A 9,668-nucleotide genomic window follows, 5' to 3' on the forward strand; every position below is an offset into this window, starting at 1 on the left:
ACTTTGTGAATTCACGCTGCCTGATGCACATTACTCATTACACTGACAGCTCTCACTCTCTTTGCTTTCCAGGTAATGTAGCTCCTTACCTACCCCTGCTTTATTTCCTTCTTCTATTTTTTTCATCTCCACAATGCACATCATCCCCCAGTTCATCCTGATATTCAAAAGCATACAAAGGGACCTCTGGCTTCACAAGCGGAACATTAAAGCAGATTTTTAATGTCTTGATAAGGAGAATTGGGATGAAGAGACAGCAAGAGAAAGCCAGGCCAGCATCATTCCCCAAGAGCAGAAGGAAGCTTTTGAAATGCTTGCTACCACTAGGGAAGAAGGTTGTCAGGGAGGGAGTTACTCTAGGGTCAGGCAAGAAGCCACCAGAGCCCTTCTCCCACCATTACTATGGGTTCCTGGAGTCAGGAATGGCTCAGGAAGCAGCCTGTTCTGGGACCGTCCCCTCACTACTAGAGAGATGCCCTGGAAGTGACATTTCCCTCTCATTGAGATGGGGGATCAAACTTGCCTTACAGACCTTATGAATTTTCTTAACCAGCTCTGACTCTCTGGAACTTTTTCACTTTGGTGGACACACTCCATCTTTAGAACAAGGTCCACTTTCAGATGCCGGAAAGGCTGGTTGTTGGGTAGCTGTCTCTCTGTGTCACAGTAAACAAACACGTTTATAAGAGTACAGCCACCCCTCTGCTCTTGCGGAATATTTGGGGCCTCTGTTTCCCTCTCTTATATCTTTCTTAAAAATAAAAAGTAAAATGCAAACCTACAGGCTGCCCTAAAGTCCCTCTGCTTCCTGGTTGATGATGCCTTGTTTATTTTTTTTAGTCCTTTCCAGCTGACCTAACCCCATTGTTTGATGAAGTATGAACTTTAAGCTAGAGGCCTAAATCCTGTAAAACCATCTTCCCAGGCCTTTACATACAAAAGACTTAACTGGGATCACATTTCCATTCAAAATAGGAAAAAAACTTAAAGCAAGACGGAACCAGTAAGTAGGAGACAGATGTGAAGAAACTCATGAATATGAAGAACCATGGGTGGCACTAAAAGGAAAGAGAATGATTTTGTGTATGACAAAACCTAATAACAATATTTCTCCTAAAATAAGTGATGATTTAAGAAGAAAATATGCTTTTTTTTTCTTGTTGAGACTTAGTCTCAAGATGTCGCCCTGAGTAGAGTGCCGTGTTGTCACTGCTCACAGCAATGTCAAACTCTTGGCCTTAAGCAATCCTCTTGCCTCAGCGTCCCAAGTAGCTAGAACTAAGGCGCCCACCACAACACCCAGATATTTTTTTGGTTATAGTTGTCATTGTTTGGAGTGCTGGGATTGGATTTGAACCCGCCAGCTCTGGTGTATATGGCTGGCATCTTCGACATTTGAGCTACAGGTGCCAATCCAAGAAGAAAATTTTCTTACAAACATAGGGCTTCACCATGTCAAAAATGGTCTATGTAAGGACTAACATTTGAAAAGGTAAGTTTATGAAAAATTTTGTATGTGAACAGGTTGGCCTAACTGAAAAGGGAATCTCCAGGTAAGTGTTAGTTTTGTTTTGAGAATTTGTTTAAAACCTCATCAGATTGCTGTGTATTTGCTGAAAGTGACAAACATCAACTATTCAGAATCAGTCTACCACAGTAGTGTTAAATCTGCTGCTCTGTATTTTCTTCTGCCTTCCTGAAGCCGTATTTCCTTAGTTATGAATTTTCAGATCACTACTCAAGGTTATGAGTTACTCCTTTGAAAATGAAGCAAAGAGGGTGGCGCCTATGGCTCAAGGGGTAGGGCGCCAGTCCCATATGCCGGAGGTGGCGGGTTCAAACACAGCCCCGGCCAAAAACAAACAAAAAACAAACAAACAAAAAAAAGAAAATGAAGCAAAGAAAAACAGGAGTGAACTTTATCTTTTAAAACGCTAGACTCTTTTTCTCACTGCCTGACATTTTCACTCCTTCCTCTGTGTCTTTAATTCACTCCGCACACCTCTTGGCTTCTTGTTGCTAAGATAAGATGACAGACTATGTATGTGTGACTGCTGCCACCCTTGAACAACACATTTTTTCTTTGACAAGAAATGGCCAAACTGGAACGTTTCTGGTTGTGGTACAAACTGAGGACTACCTGCTCTCCTTGCTGCCCTTTTCGAGTTGTGACTTTCTCAAATAAGGTGTTTCAAATGGATTTTTTCCCCTGCTGCATCAGTGGTGTCTCTTATAAACCTGTGGCCTTGATCTGCTCTTGGCTTAAAGCTCTAGTTTGCCACCCCTCAAGTGGAGGCAAATGATCCATGTTAACCCTCCTCACAGACTCCCTGAAAAGATCCAGGAAGACACCCCAGATTCCTCTCAGGCTGAATCAATGGGCAGCTCTTTCACTGTGGTCAGTAGTAGAACTCCAGGCAGACAGGGAGGTCATGTGACCAAGAGGACTTGGTGAGGCAAAGGCTAAAAAGAGGTACCCAGGCAGAGGTAAGTCTGAAACTTGGGAATTGAGGGTAGAAAGTGGGTGCGTGCTTGTTTAGAGATGCCACCTGCCACTGGAATCTGAGCGTGGGACTCTGAGTGAGAAAATGGAGATCTCAGCCCACTCTGGCAATGTGAGATGGGCACAACATTGTCCACAGGTAATACTTGGTCCATGACAATGATGCCTTCATGGGCAGCCAACTATTTGGTACAATGGCTCTAGGGACGCCCAGTGCAAAAAGTAGTCTACCCTCTCTTTACCTATGGACAGCTGTGGGCCAAGGCTTTCTAATAAATTCTGAGGCTACATATTCATTGCTTAATACTTCACTCTCCCGTCTGACTAAACAAGCTGGTTCCATAGCAGGAGTGACAGGACAGCTGAAACAAATTCTTTCTTCAACCTCTCACATGCTAGATTGGAGAAAAAGAGTTGACTCATCAGTTCCTTTCAATGCATGATTTCCTTGTCTATTGCTGGGGAGATAATTATTGTCTAAATTAAAAACTCAGGATTACTGATTCTCTAGGAAACAATAACCTTCCCATGAAGGTACTTTCTGAATACACCTGGCAGGTGTTTACTGTAGTCTCTGCAGGATGAGGAGAAATGGCCAAAAGAAATCAACATCCAGGTAAATTTCCCTATCTGGGAAAAGCTTTCCCCTCGGAAACAGCACTACCCCAGTAGAGATTCACTTAATACCAAAAATGTTCGCACCCTCTGAAACAGAAATTAGTAGACCATGCCTCTTTGATTGACAAATTTATGACATATGGCTTTCACAAGTTTGTGGTGTGGAATAGCATGTTACAAATACAGATCAAAGTGAATCTGTTACCCAAATAGCAAATGGTAACAACACTTTTTAATCTTTTTATTTTTGCTTAAATTTAATGTCTTTAATTTATAATGTGCCTTTTATACATTGTTTTGAAATTATTTTGTGAATTATTTTATTATACCTACGTCAGCCATACAGTACCTCAAAGAGAGACACAACATCTTAATTACTATGTATTTCCAAACTAAGCTGACCAAAAAAGCTTCCATTTGCCCAGCCTATGGGGCCAAAAATTATTTTTTGTCCCCAGTGCTTTCTTGGAAAATAAAAAATATAAAAATACATAATTCCCAAACATTAATTAACAAGTTCAGAAAATACCATTTAATTTTCTACTCATAGAGTAAAACACAGAAACTTTTTTTTTTTGCTATTGCTAGAATAGAGAAACTGTACAATTAAATAATACCTGGCTAAGGCACAGCTCCAGCCCCAGCCAGAATATGCAGTGGATGAACCGTCCCCAAATGGGCGCCGCCATGTTGGCGAGGGTGTGTGTTTGAAATGTGATTTTCTTAATGTTTATTTTTTTTTGTAATTATAAAGAAATTTATTTGAGAACTGAGAATTATGTTTGTGAACTTGCCACTGTGGGCTTACAGCAGCAACCCTGTACAAACCACTCAGCAAGGTTCCATAATCTTGGTGTATCAGTGTCTCACAGTTGTGTTCTCATTGACTTGTGTTTTGTATCTTGCTGCATTTAGTTTTTTTTTTTCTTATTACTGTGTGTTTTTCTGTGTTCTTGGGAGAATGTCTTGGGAGTTTGACTCAGAGCAATGAACAAACTTTTGGAAATTTCTTCTTCTTTTTTATTGTGTGAGATACTGTCTTACTATATTGCCCTCTATAGAGTGTTGTGGCCTCACTTCTCACAGCAACCTCAATCTCTTGGGGTACTCTAGCTATTCACTTGCTTCAGCCTCCCAAGTAGCTGGGACTACTGCACACATCAATGCCTGGCTATTTTTCAAGACAGGGTCTTGCTGTTGCTCAGGCTGGTCTCAAACCTGGGAACTCAGGCAATTCACATGCCTCAGCCTCCCAGAGTCCTGGGATTACAGGCATGAGCCGGACAATTTTTTTTTTTTTTTTTTGTGATGGAGGCTCAAGCTTTCACCCTGGGTACAGTGCCTGGTAACACAGCTCATAGCAACCTCAAACTCTTGGGCTCAAGCAATTCTGTTGCTTCAGCTTCCCAAGAAGCTGGGACTATAGGTGCCAGTCACAATGCCCTGCTATTTTCTGTTGTTTTTGCAGTTGTCATTGTTTTAGTTGGCCAGGGCCAGGTTCGAACTTGCTAGCCTTGGTGTACGTGACTGGGGCCCTACCCACTGAGCTGGTGGCACCACCTGAGCAGGAAATACATATATATATATATATATTTTAAAGATATTTTGCTGACATTGTGAATGTCAAGGGAATACAACAGCAGCTATGATGGACATTCAGAGAAAAGTAAAGACTTACAAAATTGCATTACAGTGTAGATTAGGCACCGGCTTCAGTACATAGCTTTCCAAGTTGGGTACTTTAAATGTGACCATAGTGATATTCAGGAATGAGTTATGTAACCGAGTCCTGATACAATAAAAATATCAGTTATACGGATGTACATGAGGAGAAAATCTTTACTTTCCTCCAGTGATTCATAGAAGAAACTATTAACAGTGTTTATTCTTCTGGATACTTCCTATGAGTTTATAAATACACACTTTTCAAAGAATAAATTATATCATTCTCCATTGTTCTTTTCTTTACTGTTTTCCTAGCTATGGTTAATTGACATGTATTTATATCAGTTTGAGATCAGTTCTGAGGCTTGTCTCATAAATTCTCAGGACTAGTGTCTATTGTAGGTCAACAATTCTCACTGTTAAAATTCAGGTTGCAAAACAACTGTAACATGTAAACTAAAAATTTTAGCGCATATGTAGGTACTTATCATTGAAGACATATTCTGGCTTTAAACTGATTTCTAGTTTATCATCATTAAATTATTTTCATTTGGTGGAATAGTAAAATGATATCTTACAACTACAATGAGAACTGTGGGTTTGGGAAGCTCAAGGTTGGGATGAAAAATTAAACACAAATCTGACCTGTTATTCACACATGCAGTTAAAATGAATTTTATTGGATAAAATGGAAAATTATCTAAAATTGAAAATACTCAAAACCATGAATGTTTTCTTATGCTCTATAATATGGAAATTTAGTACATTTATATGATAAAATATTGCATGATCCCAGTGTAAAATGCCAATGAAATTCAGCAAAAGTGGCCAGGCAGGCCAGTAGCTCTCACTTGTAATCCCAGTTTTTTGGGAGGCTATGGCAGAAGGATTTCTTGAGCTCAGAAATTCCAGACCACCCAGAGCAAGAGTGAAACCAGGTCTCCATTAAATATATAAAAACTAGCCTCGGCGCCCATGGCACTGTGGTTACGGCATCAGCCACATGCACCTAGGCTGGCAGGTTCGAGCCCCAATGGGGCAGCTAAACGTTTGCAACTACAACAAGAAAATAGCTAGGTACTGTGGTGGACGCTTGTAGTTTCAGGTACTTGGGAGGCTGAGGCAGGAGAATCGCTGAAGCCCAAGAGAGTTGGAGGTGGGTGTGAGTTGTGATGGCACGGCACTCTACTGGGGATGACATAGTGAGACTCTGTCTCAAAAAAATTTCCCAAGGGTGGTGCTGCACACCTGTAATCTCAGCTCTTCAGGAGGCTGAGGAAAGAGGATTGCTCTATGTCAACTATTTGAGGTTGAGCTGTGATGCCATAGCAGTCTAGCCAACGTGACAGAATGAGAGTCTATCTAAAAACAAAAATGAAACAAATGTCACACATAGGTCAATATGTATATTGAATTTAACATCGTACAATGAAATAAGATCCATCAAAATAAACAGAAGTTGAAAATTAGGCAAATAATATTAACTAAGTAGAGGATTTTCTTTTCTTTTTGTTAGTGACCAATATTAAAAGTATACAGGAGTATTGGGGCCTATTGCTCAGTGGCTAGTGCAGCAGCCACCTATACCAGAGCTGGTGGTTTTGAACCCAGCCCAGGCCTGCCAAAGAACAATGACAACTACAACCCAAAAGTAGCTGTGCATTGTGGCAGCCAACTGTTGTCCCAGCTAAATGGGAGACTGAGGCAAGGGAATCGCTTGAGCCCAAAAGTTTAAGGTTGCTGTCAGCTGTGATGCCATAGCACCTTAACGAGGATGACAAACTGAGTCTGTCTCAAAAAAGTATAGAGGGAGCTGTCTTTTGATTAATATTTTCTTGATATCAGAGAGATATGATGAGAAGAGGTGAGAAGGAAGGGTGGGTGGTAGAGAGGAAGGGGAAGGAGAGAATGAATGAGATGTTCCATTGCTAGTTTTAAAGATGGAAGAAGAGGGCCTCAAGCCAAGGAATGAAGGCCTCCTCTGGAAGCTAGTAAAGGTAAGGAAATGAATTTTTCTACAGGTTATAACATGTTAATTTGGCAGCCAAGTAACAGCTTCCTTGTAACTGGGCATATGAGTCTGGGGAGAGAAGACTCTAGGCATCTGTGCCTAGCAGGATCTGCCCAGAAATATCCATTTGGGGACACAGGGAGTCAGCATGAGACTTCTGGATCCTATGAGGAGGACAAAAGCTTTGGAGAACGGGCAAGTGTTTGCGTATGTTCATTTGGTCTAATCCCACCAGCACCTGTAAGTACAGTGGCAATGAGATTGCAAACTGGAAAGGCCTACCTGTGAGCTGTTTTGTTTTTGTTTTGGACTTGGCACTCAGTTGAATGACCTTGGGAGAACTTGGGTGAGAGTGCAGAGGACTTCAAGTGTTGTCTAGGGCCCAAGACTGAGCCTCTAAGCTGGACAGAGCTAATAGTGCTCGGCTATGGGCTGCATGGTACCATTGTGGGAGAACTGCCCTGGCAAGCTCTGCCTTCAGGGTAGCAGACCAAGGATCAGGTGGGAGTGAGTAATCTAGTGACTGAGCAGCCTACAGGTGGGGACTGAGACACCTTACAGCCTTAGCCATCAGGAGCATAGATTTGACCGGTTTTGGCACACTGGGTAAGTGGATAGCCTCTTCAGGAGTGATCCCAGTGACAAGTGCTTTTCTGGGAAAGCTTCTGCTTAGCAAGGTTAGCAGTTTAAAGTGACTTGAAAGAGGGCAAAGGAGAGATATGGGCTCTCCACCCTGCGGTGTTTGAGAAATCAGCAGAGGCCTCCAGTCTTCATCTTGCACAGCTGTATCAGCACTGTGATTAACATCTCATAACCCAGAAGATCACCTGTTGCCCAGACAATATGCAGCAAGATATATATACTGCTTTGTTTGGGGGTTGTTTTTTGCTTTTTTTTTTTAAACTTCAACATTTTCCCTATAGATTTATCTATTCTTTTTTTCTCTTTCTTTTCTTTCTTCGTTTTTCTAGTTTAAATACAATGTCCCTTTGTTGCTTTTTTCAACAATTAGAATTTCATTTTTGCTAGTGTTTCTGCATCTACTATTTGGTTTTTCCCCCAATTTTATCCCTTAAAGTTTTCTGTTTGCTTATTTTGTTCTGATTTATAGAATTTTTGCTTTTCCTTTCTACTTAGTGGAAGTAGGGTACTGCCCTAGCAAAAATTGGGGGTTTTTAAGGTTGGGTCAGACAACCCTACTGTACACCTTTATTGCTCCTGACTCCCTCTTTCTGTGCCTCCCTTCTTTTTGTCAATATTTCCTTATACGCGCTTACTCTTTCTCTTTTTTCTTTCTTTTTCCCTTCTAGCTCTTCAATCTTTTTATCCTTCTGATCCTGTTACAAAAGGATTCATCAAAACCCTAATCCAGAGGCATGGCAACTTAAAGATCAAGAGGAAGTGAAAGGAAAATTATGGCAAGGAAACAGATGAAAGAAATCACTCATATGGAAAAATCAGCGCAAGACTGGCATCATGAAAAACCAGTCCAGAGCAAGCCCCCAACCCCCACACCAAGGGACTGTGAGGTAGCCACTGCAGAGGATTCCACCTATAAAGAAATGTTAGAAATGACAGAAAGCAAATTTAGAACACAGATGATGAAAACAATTACAGAAATGATGGAAACAATGAAGGAAACTGCTGATAAAGTGGAAAATAACCAAAGGAAATCCAAAAACAGAATCAAATAAGAGATGAACGATATGAAGAATATAGCAGAGCTGAAGGAACTGAAGCAGTCAATTAGGAACTTAAAGATTCAATAGAAAGTATCAACAACAGATTGCACCATGTGGAAGAAAGAATTTTGGAGGTACAGGACAAAGCTTTTGAGATAACTCAGATAGTTAAAGAGGCAGAAAATAAGCAAGAGAAAGCAGAACATTCACTGACAGAATCATGGGACTTTATGAAGCATTCAAACACATGAGTTATAGGTATCCCAGAAGGAGAAGAAGAATGCCCTAGGGGAATGGAAGCCATACCAGAGAATATTATAAATGAAAATTTCCCAAATATCACCAAAGATTCTGACACACTCCTTTCAGAGGGATATCAGACCCCAAGTTGCCTCAACTCTAACTGAGCTTCTCCAAGACACATTGTGATGTACCTGTCCAAAGTCAAGAGAAAAGAAAAGCTTTCTCTTGTTCAAGCTGCCAGGAGTAAGCTCCAATTGACCTACAGGGGCACATCCATTAGGATGACTGCAGACTTCTCTAATGAAACTTTCCAAGCAAGAAGACAATGGTCATCTACCATTAATATACTTAAACAGAACAACTTCCAACCCAGAATTCTATATCCTGTTAAGCTAAGCTTTCAAATTGACAGAGAAATCAAATCATTTACTGATATACAAAAATTGAGTAAACTTGCGAATGTACAGAGGTGATCAGCATAAGGAACTAGGCCTGCTGTACCAATACACACATGTAGTGCATGTCTGGTCTATGAAAATTACGTCAACTTGAGGAGGTGGTCAGTGTAGGGAGATGGCCAACTATGGAGGATCTACTGTGTGCATATATGTCTAAATTCACACAAATAGTTATATAAACAAATACACACAGCTTGACACTGTGGCTCATGCCTGTAATCCTAGCTCTCTGGGAGGCCGATGCAGGTGGATTGCCAGAGATCACAGGTTCTGAGATCAGCCTGAGCAAGAACAAGACTCCATCTCAAAAACAAACAAACAAATAAACAAAAAAAACAACTGGGCATTCTGGTGGGCACCTGTAGTTCCAGCTACTCGGGAGGCTAAGACAAGAGAATCGCTTGAGCCTAGGAGTTTGAGGTTGGCTGTGAGCTGTGACGCCAAGGCATTATATTGAGGGTGACAAGTGAAACTCTGTCTCAAAAGGA

Source organism: Nycticebus coucang, chromosome 20 (assembly GCF_027406575.1).
Source record: "Nycticebus coucang isolate mNycCou1 chromosome 20, mNycCou1.pri, whole genome shotgun sequence".
Classification (NCBI taxonomy): domain Eukaryota; kingdom Metazoa; phylum Chordata; class Mammalia; order Primates; family Lorisidae; genus Nycticebus; species Nycticebus coucang.